This window comes from Bactrocera dorsalis, chromosome 5, assembly GCF_023373825.1.
Source record: "Bactrocera dorsalis isolate Fly_Bdor chromosome 5, ASM2337382v1, whole genome shotgun sequence".
Classification (NCBI taxonomy): Eukaryota; Metazoa; Arthropoda; class Insecta; order Diptera; family Tephritidae; genus Bactrocera; species Bactrocera dorsalis.
In genome coordinates this window covers 49,366,220-49,386,573 of record NC_064307.1, presented here as the reverse complement: position 1 = coordinate 49,386,573, position 20,354 = coordinate 49,366,220, and the positions used below count along the sequence as shown (strand labels likewise).

The window sequence follows — 20,354 nt, the reverse complement described above, 5'->3', positions numbered from 1 at the left end:
TCATAATGTCTTCAGCTTCTTTAGCGTATTTTGCTTTATCTCTGTAATCGACTGAAAACGGGGTCCTTTCCGATGATTACTCGTATTGACTTGTTTGCATGTAAAACTCATAAACTCATGTCTCATCGCTAACTCGGCAGTTATAATGGTCTCCATGAATGTGGGATCGGAATTCGCACCATCAAGTTTGTCCAAATATACCTGTTTATGGTACTCGTTTTAAAAAAAAAATCAGCATTGAAGAGTTTGGAGGGCGTTCAGAACTAGGAATGTCTTCAACGATCGCTCGACGTCTTTCAAGGGTTTAAAATTAGTATTTTTTTGGTTGATGTGATAATGTTTTCTTCAGCAAATCAACGCGAAAGTGTTTGAGGTAAAAATGAATTACTTTTCTTATTTTTGGTCTTGGTGGTTTCGTGCTTCTAATTTCAAACGAAGTGTGTTCTAGGGGTTATATTAAGTTAAATATATGCATATAAACATATGTATGTTATTCAAATATTGCCTATAAATAAAAAAATATCTTATTTTAATTGAATTTTTTATATTATATATATAAGTAAATTTTATATTTTCAATGAATAAATATTTAGACACATATACAATTTGATTAAACACTATTTCTTTTTAATCTTTCCAGGTAAGAACATAACTCTTTCCATCTAATGGATGAGGTTGGAAAAAGCCTCTATTACTTACTTATTTCCTACTGTAAGTACCGTCTTTATACTTTCTGTGCTCTATTTACGTTTATATCACCAGCTCACTCATCTCGACTATGAACGATGGGGAATTTTCTGTGTGTATTCTTAATATATGTATGTAAATTAAGAAAATAAAATAAAAAAATTGGATTTTTTTGAAAATTTTAACTTCACAAATTTTGTACTATGGAACGGACCTTGTCTAACCACTCAAGGGAACAAGTCAATTTCTAATTATAATAGATATAACTATAGAGATAATTATTACGAACGCATGAGCTGTTACAATTACATTACAAATTAGATCGTCTCCATTTAACACTCTAGGTTGTCCTAATTCTGCTCGAACTAAGTATGTACGATTTGTTTCAACCATTTCTGCTCAGGCTCCGAAGATAAATAGAAATCTTCAATATCTTTGTGGTTTGTTGAAATAGGCTTCACAAATGCAAAAGATTCTTCACAAAAATTTAATTGCAGGTGCGTTCCAAATCTAGTTTTTGAATCTAGCGCCTCTGGTGGTGCCATCTATATGTCGACTGGTGCGTTAGAATCAGTTATCTTTATCGATTGTCCAGTGAGAATTTCATGACATTTCGTTGATTGGAAGTGAAGATATTGCGTTTTAAGTGTCAGCATGTTTGTGTGATCAGTGCGAAAATAAGCTTTTAACAAAGAGCCAACATTAAAGTTTGTTTTGAAATTGGTAAAACTTTTACCGAAATGATTCATTTGATAAAACAAGTTTATGGCGATGATTGCCTAACCCGTAGCAGAGTGCACGAGTGGTTTCAACGTTTTCAAAGTGGTCGTGGGGACATAAATGACGATCAACATGTGGGCCAATCAAAATCCGTGATCACCGGAAATTCCATCGAAACTGTGCGTAAATTAATCAAAAATCATCATTGAAATTCATGGAAATGGAATTGAACATCGCTAAAACATCGATTTATCACATTTTCACCGAACATTTGGGCTCACGAATGGTGTATGCGCGGTTAGTTCCGCACAAATCGACTGACGACCAAAAATTGCTCAGAATCCAACATTCGAAGGGCGATTATTTGACCAAAAATTACATTTTAACCATTAACCACTCCCCGCAGTCACTTGATATGGCACCGTGCGACTGCTCTTTTCGAAAAAATGCATTTGCCCATGAAAAGAAAGCGTTATGCAGACGTAGAGGCCATTCAAAAGGCTTGCACCGGCATACTGGCGGCCATACCGGGTCCCGAGCTAAAACACTCTTTCAACATGCATTTGGACCGCGCAAAAAGCTGTATTGAAACAGAAGGAGGCAAAAGGTATACTTTCATAAACAATTTTTTTTGTCAAACTTGGAACCATATTTATTCAGTTTTTTTTCTACAAAATGATTTTGACAAGTTTCGAACTTTGTTTCTCACTGTTTGCTACTAGCGCAGTGAGCATTATTTTACAATAAAATTAAAAATTCACAACATTCAGTCTGGGGGAATCTAACCAGATACTTTAAACCGATAGTAGACTGGTCAAATTTTTCTTTCAAAACTAATAATTAGTATCATTCAATGTTATATCGTATCATTATGATGTATAGCGAATCGAACCCTCAATTGGTATAAAACATATACATTTCAATAAATGGGTAATTGATTGATTTTTCTTTTAGTTGCGAACTGGCACGAAGTAGGCTAAAATTTTTCTTCTACGTAATCAGAACAGACTCTGAATTAGGCGGCATTCCTTAAAATTATTTGTGGACATTTGTGTACCGATATACATATGTATAAGTTATGAGATTTATTAGGAAATTATTCATTGATAAAGAAAATCAATTAAATTGTTTATGAGAAAATTTTCCTAGTTGCTGAACTGGATACTTGTCCAAAAAGTTCGTGCCTCCTTACGGAGTAATTACAAAGCTATGGGTATTATAGTAAAAGTATGCCCGATGTTTTACGAGTATAGGCACAAACATACGTGCCAAAGATATTTAAAAATCCGAATTACTGTAAATACTCCACTGCGTATCCACTCGTCCGCATGCGTTGCCATTTTTTGTTGTCCTCCGAATTGCAGGCCCAGCTTCAATTTCCACAGCGTAAATTTTTACGTCACTTCACGGCAATGGTGATACATACTATGTATAGGAATATCTGTGTATGTGTGCAGAGAGGAGCACTGCCACTGCGCCGATAGCAGCAATAATTCACATCATTTTTTGTTGTTTTGACGTGTATGAATTGATCATAATGTTAAATTATGATTTGTAGCGTTCAAATTATGAATTTCATGCGCCGCACAGGAATGATGCGGCGCGCTGCGGGGAAGTTGATGAAGTTATTTTTCTGCAAAGCAGAAGATACATAAATAATGTGGGAAAACCGCGAGGAAGAAAGCGAGCAGTCGAAGGCAAAGTTGTTTATGTGGCACGGTGTAGAAATAGCGGTGTAAGTAAGTGTGTGCACAGCTGATAGGCGGCGTGTAGGCAGCTTTCGTTGAGGTTGCGGTAATAATGAACTTGATGCGCATTACGGTTATACACGATTTATGTGGCTAATATAGAAATTGAGCGCGAATTAATAGCAATCTTGCTTTTCGTTTTTTATGATGTGACAGCGCATTTGAGGCAGCAACTTCCGCCATAAAGTGTTGATTAAGGCGTATACAGACAAGCCGAGATTTATTATTGGCATTTTTTGGTACGAAAATAACGGTACCTTAGTGTATATTAGCAGGTGTCAATTCATATTACGATATTATTTACAATTTTTTTTTGTAAAATTCGGATTAAATTTGTCCGAAAAATACAACCGTTCTTTGATTAGAATTTGACATAAACTAAGAGTCTTTTAAAATTCACATGAATGGATTGTCAAATTATTACATGCGAGAATTGAGGAAAATATTTTGGTTTTTTGCTATTCACTTTGATAACTTTTCATTCTTTCATCAAACAAAGCTCTGTTCCTCTCATAGAACTGACTATACTGTGAAGGTGACTTGTCAATTAAATGCTAATTGTGCAATTAGTTATTTAGATAATTAATAATAAGGTTAACTGAGCACAATTAGAGGTTAAATCGGCAAACATATAATTAAACCGACATATAATACTTAAGATATAATTATATACTTTCATAAAAAAGCAAACTTATTAAACAATAAATGGTGTAGTTTGTAAATATGAGCCATACGAGTCTGTTTAAGCTGATTTTATAAGTGTACGATATATGCACACCCGATGACTGTCAGTTCGAAAAGTGTTGTGTGCATGCACAGCCAATCAACCGCTATTTCTAAGGGTAGTTCTCAGTCATATCTTTGTAACTAATAGTCTAATACATAAATCTATTTTTGCGTGCGTGATACAACTTACGAATTTCAAATACTTTCTAAGTACCCCTAACGATTAGACTGCAAACTATTGATGCATTTTATGGCGGATAAAGGGTGATTCATTAAAAAAAATAAAATAAAAAACTTCAAATTTAAAGAACATTCTTTCGCATTTATTTTTTGAAGATTATCTCTTTCAAATGTTGGTCAATTCCATTGTCGACGACTCGCTCGAGAACTTCGACTGGTAACCGGCGAATGGCACGCGTGATGTTTTGCTCCAAGGCTGAATCGAAGCGGGATTGTCCGCATAGACTTTAGATTTTACATATCCACACAGGAAAAAGTCTAACGGTGTGATATCGCACGATCTTGGCGGCCAATGGACCGAACCAAAAAGTGAAATTATCTGCTTACGAAAGTGTTCTGTAATAAATCCATTTTCTTGTTGAAACCAATTATTGCCGAGATCACGAGCTTCAATTTCAGGCTCCCAATAGTTGTTTATCATGTCGCGATAACAGTCGTCATTGAGGGTTACTTTCGTATCATATTTGAATAAATTTGGACTGATGATTCCATTGGCCCACAAACCACACCAAATGATTGCTTCTACTGCATGAAATGGCAGCTCTTGAAACTCTTCAGGTTGGTCTTTGTACCAAATTCTGCAATTTTACTTGTTTATATACCCATTGAACTAGAAATGGGCCTTAGCGCTGAACAAAATGTGGATCAAAAACGGCGGATCTTCCATGACGAAATGACAAAGAATACTGAACAAAAATAACATGACAGCTTGACACAACTCACTAGTGATCTGACAAAAAAAGGATATTGAAAAATTACCTCTACTTGGGCAACCTTTTATTTTATTTTCTACACTATACTGTTGTTCTTTTGTTTACCGAAAATTTCTCGCTTCAATTTGACGTCTTAATTATTTCTTCATTCCGAGCTCTTTCTCGGTCAACTTCGTTTTATCCTTGAATATGCATGAAAAATCTAAACTAAATTCTCACAAACCTTTAACATTTCCGTTATAATGTTAACTATTATATAAGAATTTACCATTACCTGAGCCTGCCACATGTAGCTGTCATTCAATAAATTGAAAACATGAACAATATATAATACTTCCGGTAAAGTAAAAACTATTGTCTATTAGATATATACGATATCAGGCCACAAATATAAAATTACACATCGACCTATACATACGAGATGCATATGCTATTGTATTGTTGTGCGAAAATCGTTTAGAACACCTGCGTGTGGTTTTCCATGCAACTGTCAAAGCCAAAATGACAAGCCACTGAGTACACATGCTCCGACCCGCCCCGCTCTCACACACTCGTGCGCACACTTTTGCAATTTTATCACATCCATCTCATACCATTATGTCACCACAATGTCGGCATTCCAATACTCGTCCTCTCTGGTCATTGAGAATGTGCGCTATTTCTATGCTTGTCAATGACAGGAAGCGCTCCTTTGCAAATATGAGTAGCCACGAGTGTGCCATTGTCATACACGTCAAAGTGACAAGTGCTTGACGGTTGTGGTGGTGGTTGTGCTACGAGTGTCAGTGCGTGTGTGCGCGCTTATTGCAAGCTGCCACTTGAATATTGAATATCAACGATTTATTTTTGTCAATCGTTATGTTATGTGACAGTTGTGGTTACAACAATGACACTTGCCGCGCGATGCATTCGTGGGGGTGTACACGGAGTGGTGTCGGTAGAGTAATTTGAAACCCTCAATTCAAGTAGCCTCAAACGAAAAGCCATATGCGGTTAGCCAATTAAAGCGTTTCGATTTCAAGTATTTGTTCAATAAGATTTGGATTTAATTATTTATAATTAATTGTCAATCGAATCTAGGCAATCGTCAATAATTTCAATTGTAGTACTTGTTAGTTGGAAGTTTCGTGAAAATTTGAGTTTTCCAAAATATTATATTATTTTTTAGAGTAATGGTTTTATGGTACTCTGTGCGTAAGCAGATTTTGAGTAAATAATCTTAAGTTTTAAATACGAACAATTCTGCTTTCGAAAAATACTCTTGGACTATATTAGAAATTTATTTAAAAGGGGTTTATCTTCGCTATAAAGGACAATGTGCCTAAATGTAGGCAACGTTAGCCTTACATTATGCAATTGTTCCTTATCCAACTTTCCATCAGAGGCGACGCTTGTAGTTATAGCAGTTTGAAATATTTAACCTTGGTCATCTTTATGTAAAAAATAGGCAATTAAACTTTCTTTGATGGTTCTCAACGGTGTCAGCACAACATATTTCTCCAATAATACATAGTTTCGGAGAACTATCGAAAGCAGAAAAATGCCGTGCCTTAACTTCCGAAAATTCAAATAAGAGATTGAAATGTGAAAGATATTCTAAGTTAAATGAAGCAAAATTATGTGTAAATACAGAATCTTTCATCACTTTTACAAAATCTTCTTCCTATAAAAATATGTTGGGTTATTATATAGCAAGTCATTAGCGCTTATTAAGAGAGACAGGCAAAGAGGCCACCGAACACTACCTGCTACACTTGTAATAGACACCGCAATATGCGCATATGACACTTTAAAGAATCGCTACAAAACGTGGTTTTGGGAATGTGTATATGTGGTGTGCTCAGCCGTGTTCCACGCTGCTCAAATTCTACCACGATGGCTTCCTGCCTGAATATTTCGGGACCACACAAGATGCTGTGCCAACAATGTCGCTGCCACATTTAATGCTCACATCTCGCCGACAGACATTAACTGTAGGTAAATAAACTTATGTATGTATATACATATACATAGTGTATGGATGGAGATGACATCGAGAGGTGTGTATGTGTGTATCTGGCATTCTTATTAACCAAGAAATCGCAGTAAAATTTCTGAGCACAGCTTCGCCTCAAATTTTTCGTACGAAAACTCATTGCATAACATACATATAAAGTAGCGCATTGGTGGCAAGGACAACAAAAAATGACAGCTGCATTTTGGCTAAACGGCGCCTTGACAAAAAAGCGGCCAAGAAAAACGATCCGGCAGCATGATATGCCACTAATTACCAACGGCACAGTAACTAAACCGGGAAGGACAAACTGATATACGTCTGACGAAGTATGTATGGGTGCATTTGAGTGTGTATGTGTGCTTCCTTGAATCGCACCGATGGACAAACAAACGACGAGCTGGATGTCAAAGCTGTGCACTAGTGGCAGCAGTTTCACTAAAATATATATACCTAGATATATACACACATATATCTACATACATGTACATACATAGCTATATAGCGTAAATGCAGCTAACAAACGAAAAAGTTGATGTGAAGACAGAAGTAAAGAAATGACTTCCAAGAAATTTGACACATTGCACGAAAGGTTCGGCTCATGTTGTTGATTGTTTGTATGTACATAAGTACGTATGTATGTGTGCACATGAATATTTTTGTTGTTCTTGTGAGGCGCTGTTTGCCGCCTGCAGCTATAAAAATGTAGCGACTAGGCAAATAAGGGGCGAAAAGGACACCGAAGCCGACAATGGGCTGGCCACCGCCACATGCTGCAGCTTAAAGCAATAACGCCGAAAATTATACAAACACATACACAGCTACAGGTAAATACGTACATAAAAGAAACGCGCAATGTACTTTAGTCACGCCAGCGACTGCAACGGCAAAGTGTTGCGACTGCAAGAACGCAGCATAAAACACATCTACTTTGTTGACTTGCGTTTGTGTGCGTATGCATGGATTTATATAATAAGCCCACATTACCGCGCTTAGCAGCAGGATTTGTACACAATCCATGGCGCATGTCGCTTGTAACCCTTGCAACGCCGCTAGCGTTATGCGGCAATAACAATAGCAATGGCGATTGGGGAGCGCTTGTGGCAGTAGTAGTCGACGCTGTCATTAGCGTGGTTGTGGACAGACAAATATTTGATCTTATATTGAATTATGAATTTTCGACAGCTTATAGAAATTTCGACAAAGCAGTGTGTGTATGTACATTGGTATTCACATATATTGTGTATATAAATAAGTAGTGGTGAATATGGCTACAAAAGGTTGTTTAATTAAAGTGTGGCAGCCATTTGGCGGTGCACGCCAACGAAATTACCAAGCAAGTCACGACTACAGAAACTCATATACATACATTGAAAAAATGTCTGTGCAAACTAACACATGCACTCCATGCAACTCAAATCTTATGTAGAAGACAGATATGCCCGATTTCACAAGTACCCAAATGTTTCGGTTAGATTTCTTAATTCAGTATTAGAAACCCTTCTAAACTTCAACACAAATCGTTGGTTGCGTAGTTGGATTGCAGAGCAATAATTTAGTTTTGTTTTTGCGGACTGCCACTAAAAATCCCCCTCTAAGGAACCGTCCTCACCATGGAACTATTTTGATCTGCCTGGTCTAAAGCCGAGCTTTCCCCTTTAGTCAATTATGTATCATGTAGAGCACGGTATGCTGATGCCACGTTGGAATCTCCATTTCCATCACTGATTAACACCAGCCGTTGTTTTTCCAGGGTTCAGGGAATAATCAGGCTTCGAGGCAAGCGTTGTTCATATTTAATAGTACTGCTGGTCGCTCTGCAGCGATTATTTACAAGATTTCTGCTGGCCTATAAAGGATATACTACTGTGCCCAAAAAAGGTGACATTGTATTTATTTTGAAAATTCTTTATTTATTCTTCCAAATCAATTTCATCCCCTTTAAAGTAATCCCCTCCCGATGCAATGCACCTATGCCAACGGATTTTCCAATCTTCGAAACACTGGTTGTTGTAGCCACATTCCGGGATGGCCTTCATTCCGTCTTCGCTGCAGCTTGAATCTACTCTATCGTATAAAAACGATATCCCCGGAGCGGTCTTTTGAGCTTGGTGAACAGCCAGAAGTCGCACGGCGCCAGATCAGGTGAATACGGTGGTTGCGGAACGATATGGGTTGAGTTTTTGGCGAAATGATTACGAATTACAAGGGCAGTATGGGATGGTGCATTATCGTGGTGTAAAAACCAAGAATTGTCTTTCCACAATTCCGACCTTTTTAGGCGGATAGCGTTACGCAAACGACGCATAACGTTCAAATAATATTCCTTGTTGACTGTTTGACCGGTTGGAAGGAATTCATAATGCACAACACCACGATAAACGAAGAAAACAGTCAACATGGCCTTGATTTTTGAGCGACTTTGGCGCGAATTTTTTTCTCGGCTCTCTTTTGGCACGATATTCGCTCGATTGGTCGGTTGTTTCGGGGTCGTAAGCATAGATCCAAGTCTCATCGCCAGTTTTAATGCCTTTCATGCCATTTAATGCCTTACATGACCCTGGTAGTCGGAAAACATCATTTCACACACTTCAACGCGACGCCTTTTTTCCAAAAAATTCAGTGTTTTCGGTACCAGTCGAGATTTGACACGCTTGAGGCCCAAAAAATCTTTCAAAATGGTATTGGCTGAGCCTTTCTATATGCCAACTTCATCAGCAAGGTCTCTAATTATTAATCGACGGTTTTTCAACACCATATCTTTGCTTTGTTGAACGTGAGCTTCGTCGGTTGATGTTGATGGTCGCCCTGGACGCTCTTCGTCTTCGACACGTTCACGGCTTGGAACTCACTATACCACTTGTAAACATTTTTTTAGACATAGCCTCATCACCAAAGTCTTTCTGCACCATCCTCAACGTATCCGCAGCAGAAAATTGATTCCGTAAACAAAATTTAATGCAAATTCTTTGCTCAACAAATTTCGACATCGCAAAAAATGAAAAACTCACTTTTATCAGCTGACAAAACGACACTTATCTCAAACACTAATGAATATTTTGACATGAAATTTGACATAAATGTGACTGACAGTACTACCAACCTAAAAAAAGAAATAATTCCCCAAATCCTTCGATGCGCGTAGTTTAAATTCAAATGTCACCATTCAGCACAGTAGTATGTATGTGGTCAGCGTGATGGACTAAATTTAGTCGCGTCCGTCTGTCTAGTACTTCAGTTCTTGAAATGTCGATCTGCAACTTTGAGTGCATACTTTTCTTGCTCTTCAACTACCAGAACACCATACAAACTGACTATTCGAAGCCAAGGATAATATATGTATTTTTATACCATTTATGTTCGTACCTCTTAAGGGGATTATATTTTTGGTGTAACCGAAGTTAACGTTAACGAAAAAAGTTTAAGCAGGTGGGAAATCTTCCTCCATATACAGATATTTTTTCAGTTTGATAACTACATACATACATATATGTTGCAATATTTCTTTTTGACTTATTAAAATTATTACAATTTTTTATACGGGTGGCAACCATCTTTCAACAGTTCTCGTACGAGTATTACAGTGAGCAATCAAGAACAAGTGTTAAAATCGGTTCAGTTGCAGTTGAAACTACGTGACGCAAATTTGTTACGTAACACAATTTCGTTGCATGTAATACATTTTACTACATAGTGTGTCAGAAGAAGTTTCACTGCACCATTGGCATAAATAAAAAAAAGTGAATTCAGTACAAAAGAACTTGTTCAAAGGAAATGCAGATCTGGCAGAAATTTCGATTCGGACCATGCTCTACATACATCCATGGTTGTTTGTTTATTGGGATAGATTACAGTTTTTAAGTGAATATGTATAATATGTACGTACATACTTACATAAGTATTATCAAACGGTCAGTTTTATATGGTAAATCGATTTAAATATATAAGTAGATACATATGTACCTAAAATTATATCCTAAATTCGTTGAATCGAATATCATTTCTTAACGGAACTTATGTAGAAAGATGCAGTCAAGTATGTTCCTTGTTGCAAATTGGAATTCTGAATAGTCAAAGTGCAATGACAATAGTCTTTATCTCGTCAGGAGAGCCTCTAAAATAGTTTCATTTCCATGCACCTAGCCTAAGCTTTATGAACTCACCACCAACTATAACTGGGTACTTTTTTGTCACAATGCAGTATTACATTATGAACTGTGGTTCATTAGATGTTATTTCTTAAAAACATTATGAAGACTAAGGCTAAGGCAGAGTGAAACTGCAGCAAATAAATTACGATTCATGGGACGGCGCTAAAAGCAATAAAAATATGTTTACGTGGGCACCTTCAGTCGAGACAAAACGACAAGCATTAATTTACAAACCAAACTACTTAAAAACACAAAAACGAAAAAGCAGCGAAATTGCGCAAAAAGCAACTGTAATCAATTACGAGTTGCAACAAGTGCTAAGAGCACACACTTGTCACAATCAGAATGTCAGCACGACAGACGCCTAGACACCGTTTTTTCACCTATTTGGCGGCCCGAACGCCGAGAACTGCACTTCAAGTATCAAAATTACACTGTTATAAGCACCGATGAAGCAAAAACAACTGCCACAACCAGCATGCCACCAACAATAGTCACACTGCGCTTACATTAACGCGAATATAAAAGCTGAAGCGAAAAATTATACGCAATTATTTAACATGCGAAACACATGTGCGAACAAGTGCCACAAAAAAGGTGCACAAAAATCGGCAACAATATTTTTCTACAATAAAAAAATTAATAATTTTGCGGCAACACTGTTACGTGCGGCCCGCGCACAAGCGAAACGTCAAAATGACAAAACGCGCCGTCCCGCGCGGTGGCGGTTAAAAAAATTTGGTGCCGCGGCCAGCTTTGGCTCGGAGGGGAAAGTGTGTGAGGCGCGATCGCCACGAGATGCATAGCGCTGAATTTGTGCCACACTCATGCCTGCGCGGCGCGCTACAGGGTGATTTGGCCGGCAGGGGGTGAGGCGGTTGGCGTTCACAGACTATTATGACGCTTTTGATGGCGCATTTTTCAATTATGGCACCACAAATTATCGTTTCGAGTTCAAATTGTCTGAACACACATACAAGCTTACACTCACACACCCACAGGGAGCCATGAAGGCATAAAATATGAATATGAAAAAAATTGGAAAAAAATGTTTTGAAATTAATGATGTCGCTGCTTAATGAACAACAACTGACAAGCGTACGCAGAGAGTTTTAGAAGAATACGCTTAATGAATAGCAAAACACGAAATTGCTCACACACCAAAACTCGTCAGCCGGACTGGCGGGCAAACGGTGCTGGAAAAGCGCTTCCAAAGCGAAGCCAACATCAAAGCGCGCAATGAATTTGAAGGCTTTAACAATTACATATGTACGTATTTTGTTGCTGATGCTGTGGAGTTGCCCCTAGCTGTGTTTTTGTGTATATAAGCAAATATGTATATACCGATATAGATATGTACTAACATTTATTATATATACTCAATGCTTACGCTAGCCTCCAATGGCCCCGAAAGATCGTGTCAAAACAGCGCCTGACTTCCATTGCGTTTACATATTTTTAGTGTTTTTATGTGCATTCTAACACATAAATATTTATCCATAGATGGCCTTTACGTGCTTATATATTGTATAATTGATTAAATCTACTCGGTAATAGGCTATTATTGCTATGCTCACATTGGATATTGTACGAAATACATATGTATGTGGATAAAAACATAGTAACATATGCACAGTTGTGGCAAAAAGAAAAGTGGTAAGACAACCACTTCTGTGTTAATATCCCACTAGTATAGAAGTTTGTAAAGGGTGATCTATTTCGGGGTTGCTACTTTTTAAGAAAAAAACACAGATACTTCAATTTTAATTGGGAATATTTATTATCATTCGAAAGGACACTCTTTGGCATTTATTTTCTGAGTCGAGCGGCTTCAGTTCTTGTAGAAGCAATAGTTTGTACGCTTCGTCGTTCCATACGTCAGTCCGAGTTGTTGCGAACGGGGCCGAATCGACTCTCCATCGTCTTCGTTTATACTCTCAGAGGCGGCCGCAATATTTTCTTCTCAGCGTCCTGGACGTGGTCTATTCGGTCGAGTATTATCTAATAATGAATGCTAAGTATCAAGATGAGTTATGGTGTTGGGTATAGTAGGCTCAGTATGCCGATTATGTTGACCATAAGTTGAGAGAAGCGCGCGATAAACATTCTTTTCAGAAAGTGAATTTTCGTGATAAAGTTGAACGATGTGTAAGTAAGGTTCAAGTCTTTCCATGATGAAATGCCAAACAATACAAAACAAAAATAACAGGAAAGCCTGGCACGACTCATGCGTGATCTGTCAAAAAAGGCTTTTGGAAAAAAGTATGTACATCTACTTGGAACACCCGTTAAATGTAAAAAAATAAATAGCGATTTAAAAATGTCCAAATGTCGTTTCTATTATTTTAACCAGCACTGTATGCCCAAGCAAGTATATGCTCGTATACTTATATACTCATGTACATACATATTACATACATGTACTGATGTACAAATATGTATATGAAATGCTTCATTATTATTGTTACTTTCGTTAACGCGCAACTGACAGTGATTGATTACTTTCGTGCATAATTTATTATTGTAATACTCGTATACGCTTGGTGTTATTTTGAGTTTAACCATTTGCCTACACAACGCTCCCAAAGTCCATCCTCATCACACTTTGTTACGCTTCAAATGCTATGCACATATACTGACGCATATATATGTATATATGTGTGTGTGTTCATACTTTCAATCAGTGGTTTATCATCTCGTGCATATTTATTCACATTTTTGTTATTTTGGCTTTCAATTCACTTTCTCGTACTTTCCAGTGCATTCTCTACGAATTTTGAAATAATTAAAATTTTTGCCTCTAATTGAGTGTTATTGTAATTATCCATCAAATGAGGAACAGTATGCGCAATTAGTTGTCGGAGTTTGTTGGATCAGTGGTACTCAATTTATTATACCCAGAACAGGATAGATTCAGTCAGCCACGAAGTTTGTAGCTTATCAGGGGGAAACGTCGCAGACCATATATGTACATACAAATGTAAATGATCAGCGTGACGAGTTCATTTGGCCTTTCCGTCTGTCTGCCCGTCTATATATACGAGAACCAGACTCTCAGTTTTCCAGATATCGCTTTGAAATTTTGCAGATATATTTTGCTACCCACGAACCTAAACGTTTGTGAGAACCGCCGCTATCAGGTTAAAGTGGCCCACTTGTATATAGCTGCCATACAAGCTAATCCATCAAACTTAAGACCTTGGATGGAACACTGTTTTAATAAGGTAGCTTTACGAGATTTGCCAAATTTCTTATTTGTTCGGAGAAAACTTTAAGAACTACAGAATTTCGGAAAGTTTTATGAATTTATCACATTATTGTGTTATGAGTAACCAGAGGTTTATCTTTTTGAATTATTTCTACTATCCATAAGATGATTCCAATCTATGAAACAATTACTAAAATGAAGAACATCAATGAAAAATCCTAAAAACCAATATACCGCTAAGGAAGTTCTGGGGTTTCTTTATGAATAACTCTCTGTGCGAAATCTATTTCGTATACCCATAGCGGTAAAGAGTTAGCACAGAAATGCTTTTATAACTTCAAATTGCAGATATCCTGTTTATAATAAGCAGGAAGCAAAACGCGAGGCTTCTAATTATTAACCAAGAACAATAGTGCTTATATTTTATAATTTCCACCGAAGTAAAAAAATTGCTATGTAAACTATATAAATCTCAGGAACACACACGCCACCATTAAAGAGTACTGAACAGTGACTCAAAAACGCGCTTACTGTGCTTTTCCAGCGAGCAGCTTAAACGGACTGTCACTTGACGCCAACTGAAAATTGACATGTCGCAGTGGCATTAAATTGTCGCCCTATTATCATGCGTTTACCGTTCGTTTACCGTACGTTAAATCAAAAGCGAATTCTATTATCGCAAGCACACAGCCGGCGCCCGTCCGTCAAGCTCTTACCATGTTGACTTCAACCGTCGTCTCAGCGAAAAAGTCACGTATTTCATTTGACAATTTTCCTAAACGGATTTGCCCCCATAGTGAAATTGTAGAGTGGCTTCCAACTATACTGTTAACTTTTAAATTTGCACATATAAATAAATAGTTGCCACCTATTTGCTTTCGAAAATACTTTTTTGAATAAATGCACGATTTTGGCTGCTGGTCTAAATATCACCGCAACGCTTTAAAGTTTAAAGCTAAAAATATGAGAATTTTTGTGTGGGCTTTCGAAAAGTTGCATGCCACATTGGTGGCTTAAAATTTTACGAGAAACTGCTGCCACGAATGCGCACATATATTCTAACCGTATCTCTGCCACCTTCTAAAAAATCACCGAAAAGGTGGCAAATGTGTGACACCACACACACCAGCAATAGCTAGTCGAGACCATGAAGCAAGCTCCATATACATATAGTACATATGTACATATGCACCCTATCGTACCGAGTTTTGAGTGTGAAACACGAACCGCGCCAGTTGTGGTGATCTCCAAGCAAACGCTGCCGAAATATAACATTTGGAAAAAAATATAAAGATTTACCGTTGCCTGTGCTTTTGCAACTTAAATGCTTTCAGTGCTGTCGAATTGGCGCTGCTCGTTAAAAGTTGAAACGTGTGAACTCGCCACAAGCTCTGCAAAAAACACAGGTGCGATTTGAAACATTTTGCCGATATACCTTCGATATCGAATATCCGTTATGCATTTGCTGACCCAGGAGATGTTGAAAATAGGACATTTATAGAATCATGTTGGTTGTTCTCTGAGTAATGGTGGCGAGTTGGCAGTAAAACCTGCTGTGTTCCGATATCGTAAGCCAGATTGTTGTGTGAATGCCGTTATGTTCATCTTGGCCTTTTTTAGTAGATAATTCCATATAATGTTCCTTACATAAATCGACCAAGAAAATACTCAAATATATTTCTTTTCCATGTTGTTGAAGCTTTTGGGTCCTAATGAATTTTAGGGATTTCTTTTTGTCCATACTTTAGGATGAAGGGAGAAAAAATAACAGAAACTATGAAAATGTAGTGATTCTACGGAATACTAAGAATGAAGAGCAATAGAATTTAAAGAAAATATTAGTAAGAAAAAATTTTGCGGATAACCAAGCTATAATGCAGAATGTACCAACATATTTTCATGCAGCTAATTGTTAAGGAGAAACTCAGTATCGGTTGACGAGCTTTAGAAGTACATTTTCGTTTTATTGTGCTTTATAGGTGTTTTCGAAGAGACTAATACAGGCAAATGATATACATATGTATGTATGTATGTTCAGATCCTTCTGTAAGATTTCATTTGCAATCTTCATCTACTATATTTCTTTGATATATATGTATGTACTGAATACCAACCACCTCCTCCGAGATATTGATTATTATATTGTTTTAGTATTTTGACATCTGCAATCGCAGAATTTTGGAAAAATGGGTCGAGTACGTCCAGAAAAGACGAAAACGTTAAAGAAGTGAAGAAAATAGTATTGATAAATCGTCGAATCACCATGAGAGAAATCGCTGAGGAACCAAAGGTATTAATTGCCCACTTTCGATCAAAACAAGGGTTACGTTGGCCAGCCCGCAACCAACCCCCTGGAGCTGCACTGGATTACAAAAAATGCTTTTTTAAGGGCTTTAAAAATTGGACAAAACGCTGGCAGAAGTGTATTTCCTGGGATGATCATTTTGACGGGGACAATACTATTAATAAATATTATATTTTCATTAATAAAAAAACATCTTAAAAATTACTAAAATTCGTAATACTTTATGGACTAACCTCGTAAAATTTCACATCCGTTAAAACGGTGAGTTCCTATATAGTTAAATGATTGTCAAGGTGAAAATGTCAAATGACGCTGAACAATTCAATTCAAATTTAATCCGTTCGTAATATTCTGACTTTTGCAATGTAACAGTAAACGAACGGTATCAATGACATTTAATGTTTGCGAAAGTTATTTCAGGCTAACATCTATTTGACAGCGTATTCGAGGTGGGATAATGGCCCTTCTCTCTTGAGTTGTTCTTGTCGAGTATGCACTTACATATATATAAAAACCACGTGGGCAGTTTAGTAAGTCATTGTTTTTAAATGCAACGCTGCTCTTAGCAATTACAGTCAATAGACTACCGAAAGTTTTTATTATTGTAAAAAATTAAAATCAGCGTTACCTAAATATGTTTGAGTGTTGTTGCCGAGTCAGTTTTATTTCGGATTACTTAGACCCGACTGTCGCGGAACGATATCTAATATGTAGAACGCTGGGGAATGTTTTGGCATATCAATAGAGCGACTATATTACATTTGACATGATATCTTGGGTTCGTCAAAGCATTAGTGCAATATTTTTACCTCTGGAAATAAATATTTCACAATAACTAACCGTATATGGAGTGATTTTACCTCGCTTAATAACGGTAAATAATATTGGTACACATCGAAACTATCGAATGGGTATGATCACCAATATAGTTCTCGAGATTTATGTCTGGATTATTTTTTTGTTTAATATCATAGATTTTTCTTTGGCTTAAACCGTGAAAGGTGGGTCTCACATTACCTTAGACCTATCGACAGAGTAGTTGAGTCGCAAAAGTAGCCACTGTGTGTAAAGAAATATGTTTTCAGAATTGAGTAGATGCTTGAAAAATAAATTGTTATTCTAACGCAAAAGCCACTGACTTATCTATCAACCCGTACTGCATTAACGAGCATATGTTTCAAAATCCTTATTGGCCTGTCCTCTAAACACCTTTAAAAGCTTACAACGAAAGTGGAATGCCGATTGCGGTGCCATTCAAAGCATTACCGTTACCCAGATTTCCGATATGCCGTTTGCCATTAAAGTAATCGAAAGGTAATACGTGTGAATATCCAAATGTGACTGTCAGCGGAACAATCACACCAACAATCCAAATACCTAATGCAACACAACCTTTTTTGAGATTCATATATGTAAGTATCTTTGTACAGTGTATATATATATGTACAAACTGAAAGGTAACCGAAGGTATGCACATACAAATCTTTGCAAATTTAAAATTTTACCATCTGCTTGGCGAGCACCATTGATAGACCGATTGCAATTCCTGGCAGTGAGTTGTTGGTGTGCACCTTTTTCCTGCTGCCAAATTGTGTCGCAATGCCATATGTACATATGTATGCATTTATGTAACTACAAACAGTTACACTTCTGGATACGTGCTTGCTCGGAATACCTCACACACTCTGCCTCCCCCTCCTTTACAATCATTAAAGGATTACGATTGACAACAAAGCGCACATTCAAGCATGCAACAACACCCTGTATATATAGAATGTGTAAGTAAAATTTCAGTTTTCACAAAAAGGATGAATCAGTAAAAGAAGTAAATCGTTAAATCGTTGAATCGGGGATATTAAGGAGAGCAACCGAAGTACTCGTATGCTGTAGCCGTTTAAGTGGAGTATCGACCCGTTTCGCCTTCAATGTTCCCCGTGGCGTCGTTTTGCTTGCCTCGTCTTACGAGCATCCTGTGGATATTCCTTGCTGTACTTCGCAGGTGATTTGCTCGGGTGCCTAATGTATGGCAGCATGTAGTTCAGGAGGTAGCAGCGTTGCAGCACTAGACCATGCCAGCAAATCGATCTGCACAATTAAATTGTAAACGTTGCAGAAAAAGCGCACACACGCTCACACATATGATTTCTTAAGTGTACACTGCGGTAAATTGGAGTATGTCTAATTCTCTGTGTGTCTAATACAATATGGAGTGAAGGTGGAGCTCATACTGAAAACCATCTAGTTTTCGGTATCAGTCTCGAGACTGCAGTACCTTGAAAGAGATATTTCTTCGCGAAAATTCTACAATATAGCTCTCTAAGAACTCTCAGTGTATGCCTTAGGTATTTTCAAACAAATAATTGAAAATAGAGATTATCCAGCTAGCTGTCCGATCCTATAAGCATGGTCTAAAATGTGGATGTTGAATCATTTTGCTTAGAATTTGAGTTAGAGCCTAATGCATTAAAGACCGACGTAAGTGATCTATGATTGATATATACTTATTTACATACATATATTTTTTATATAAAGGCGAAATGAAAAAAGTCATTCAGAAGTGTATTCTATTTTGGTGACCCAAAAAAATTGCTTTCAACCTGTCTATTATCAAATCACTAGAATTCGCTTATTTAAGTTGCTGTAGGTCGCTTAGCAGCGCTATTTTTTAAATATTTTAGCCGACAATTTCTCCATCAGCTTTCTCAAGTTTTGCAGTACTCGGAAAGCTTTATCTTTATTGGTAGTACGATGCATCCATTTCTGATTACTTTTGAACCAGTTTAGAGATAGTCGTGACATAAAATTTACACTGGCTTCCATAGCATGCAAAACCTTTACAGCCTTAGGTAAAGCAAAGATGATATATATTCAAATATGCTTATACTTACACTAAATACTGTATATAGTTTCCATATAAACGTAAGATAACACACCGTCATGTGGAAGTCAATTCCGCCGGCCAAAAGATGTTACGAAGTGATAGAGAATTTATATTTCGACTGAACACTGAGTTTCAATATTTTCAATAATCTTCGTTTGTAAGATTATTTAAATAAAGAAATTAGGTGGCAATACAAGAAATGCAATACTAACCATTGACTAGACAAGTGTTTAAAAGTCGTACAATTCTTTATGACGAGAATTATAGAAAATTTGTGAAAATAAACGCGATTAATATTCCAGTTTCTCCAAGATTTAAAATTACTATGTAGTTTTGTCTGTGAATGAGATTGCTTCTATTTTATATTATCAAAAACACCGAAAAACTCCTGCGGTTAGTAAAACTAAACAAAAAACTTATTAAATGTTTCTTCTATTGTATTATTTGATGGGTTGCTTATTTTTAATTTAGGAGTAATATTTGGCAAAAATTTTCAAGTATTTTCGCGCTTATAAATAAAAATTCGATTTAGTGCTCCTTAGAGTTTTCAAGCTCAATCCCTACCTTCAAAATATTTACATTTTTAAATCCCGCAAAATAGTTTTTGCACAAACAAAGCGCTAAAGCGCCTGTTTATATGCTTCACTGCGTTTGGATTTGTTCTGAAATGGCGCGAAAGCAGCAATAAAATGCAAAACAGTTTCTATTTTCTTTAATTTTTTCACCGTTTGCTGGCAAGCAACTTGTGGCACGGCGCAATAAAAGCACATTTTACACGAAAGAGTTGAGTTTAACGACACACTTGCTTTGCCGCTTGAGCCATGGGCCTTGAGCTAAAATATACCATATAAGTATATAAAACAACAACAACAACAAATCGAAAGTAACGCATTTATAAGAGCGAAGCATTTGTTTGTGCAAATTGTAAATTGTTAAGGGATTTGCCAACGGCACAGGCGCAAACGCGTCGTCCTTGTGCCGG

General features: G+C 37.0%; 1 protein-coding gene across 1 annotated transcript in view; it reads left to right on the top strand.

Moving 5' to 3' along the window:
- LOC105223456 (protein naked cuticle) overlaps positions 1-20,354 on the top strand; it is a 148,315-nt gene that overhangs the window by 37,736 nt on the left and 90,225 nt on the right. The window lies entirely within an intron of this gene.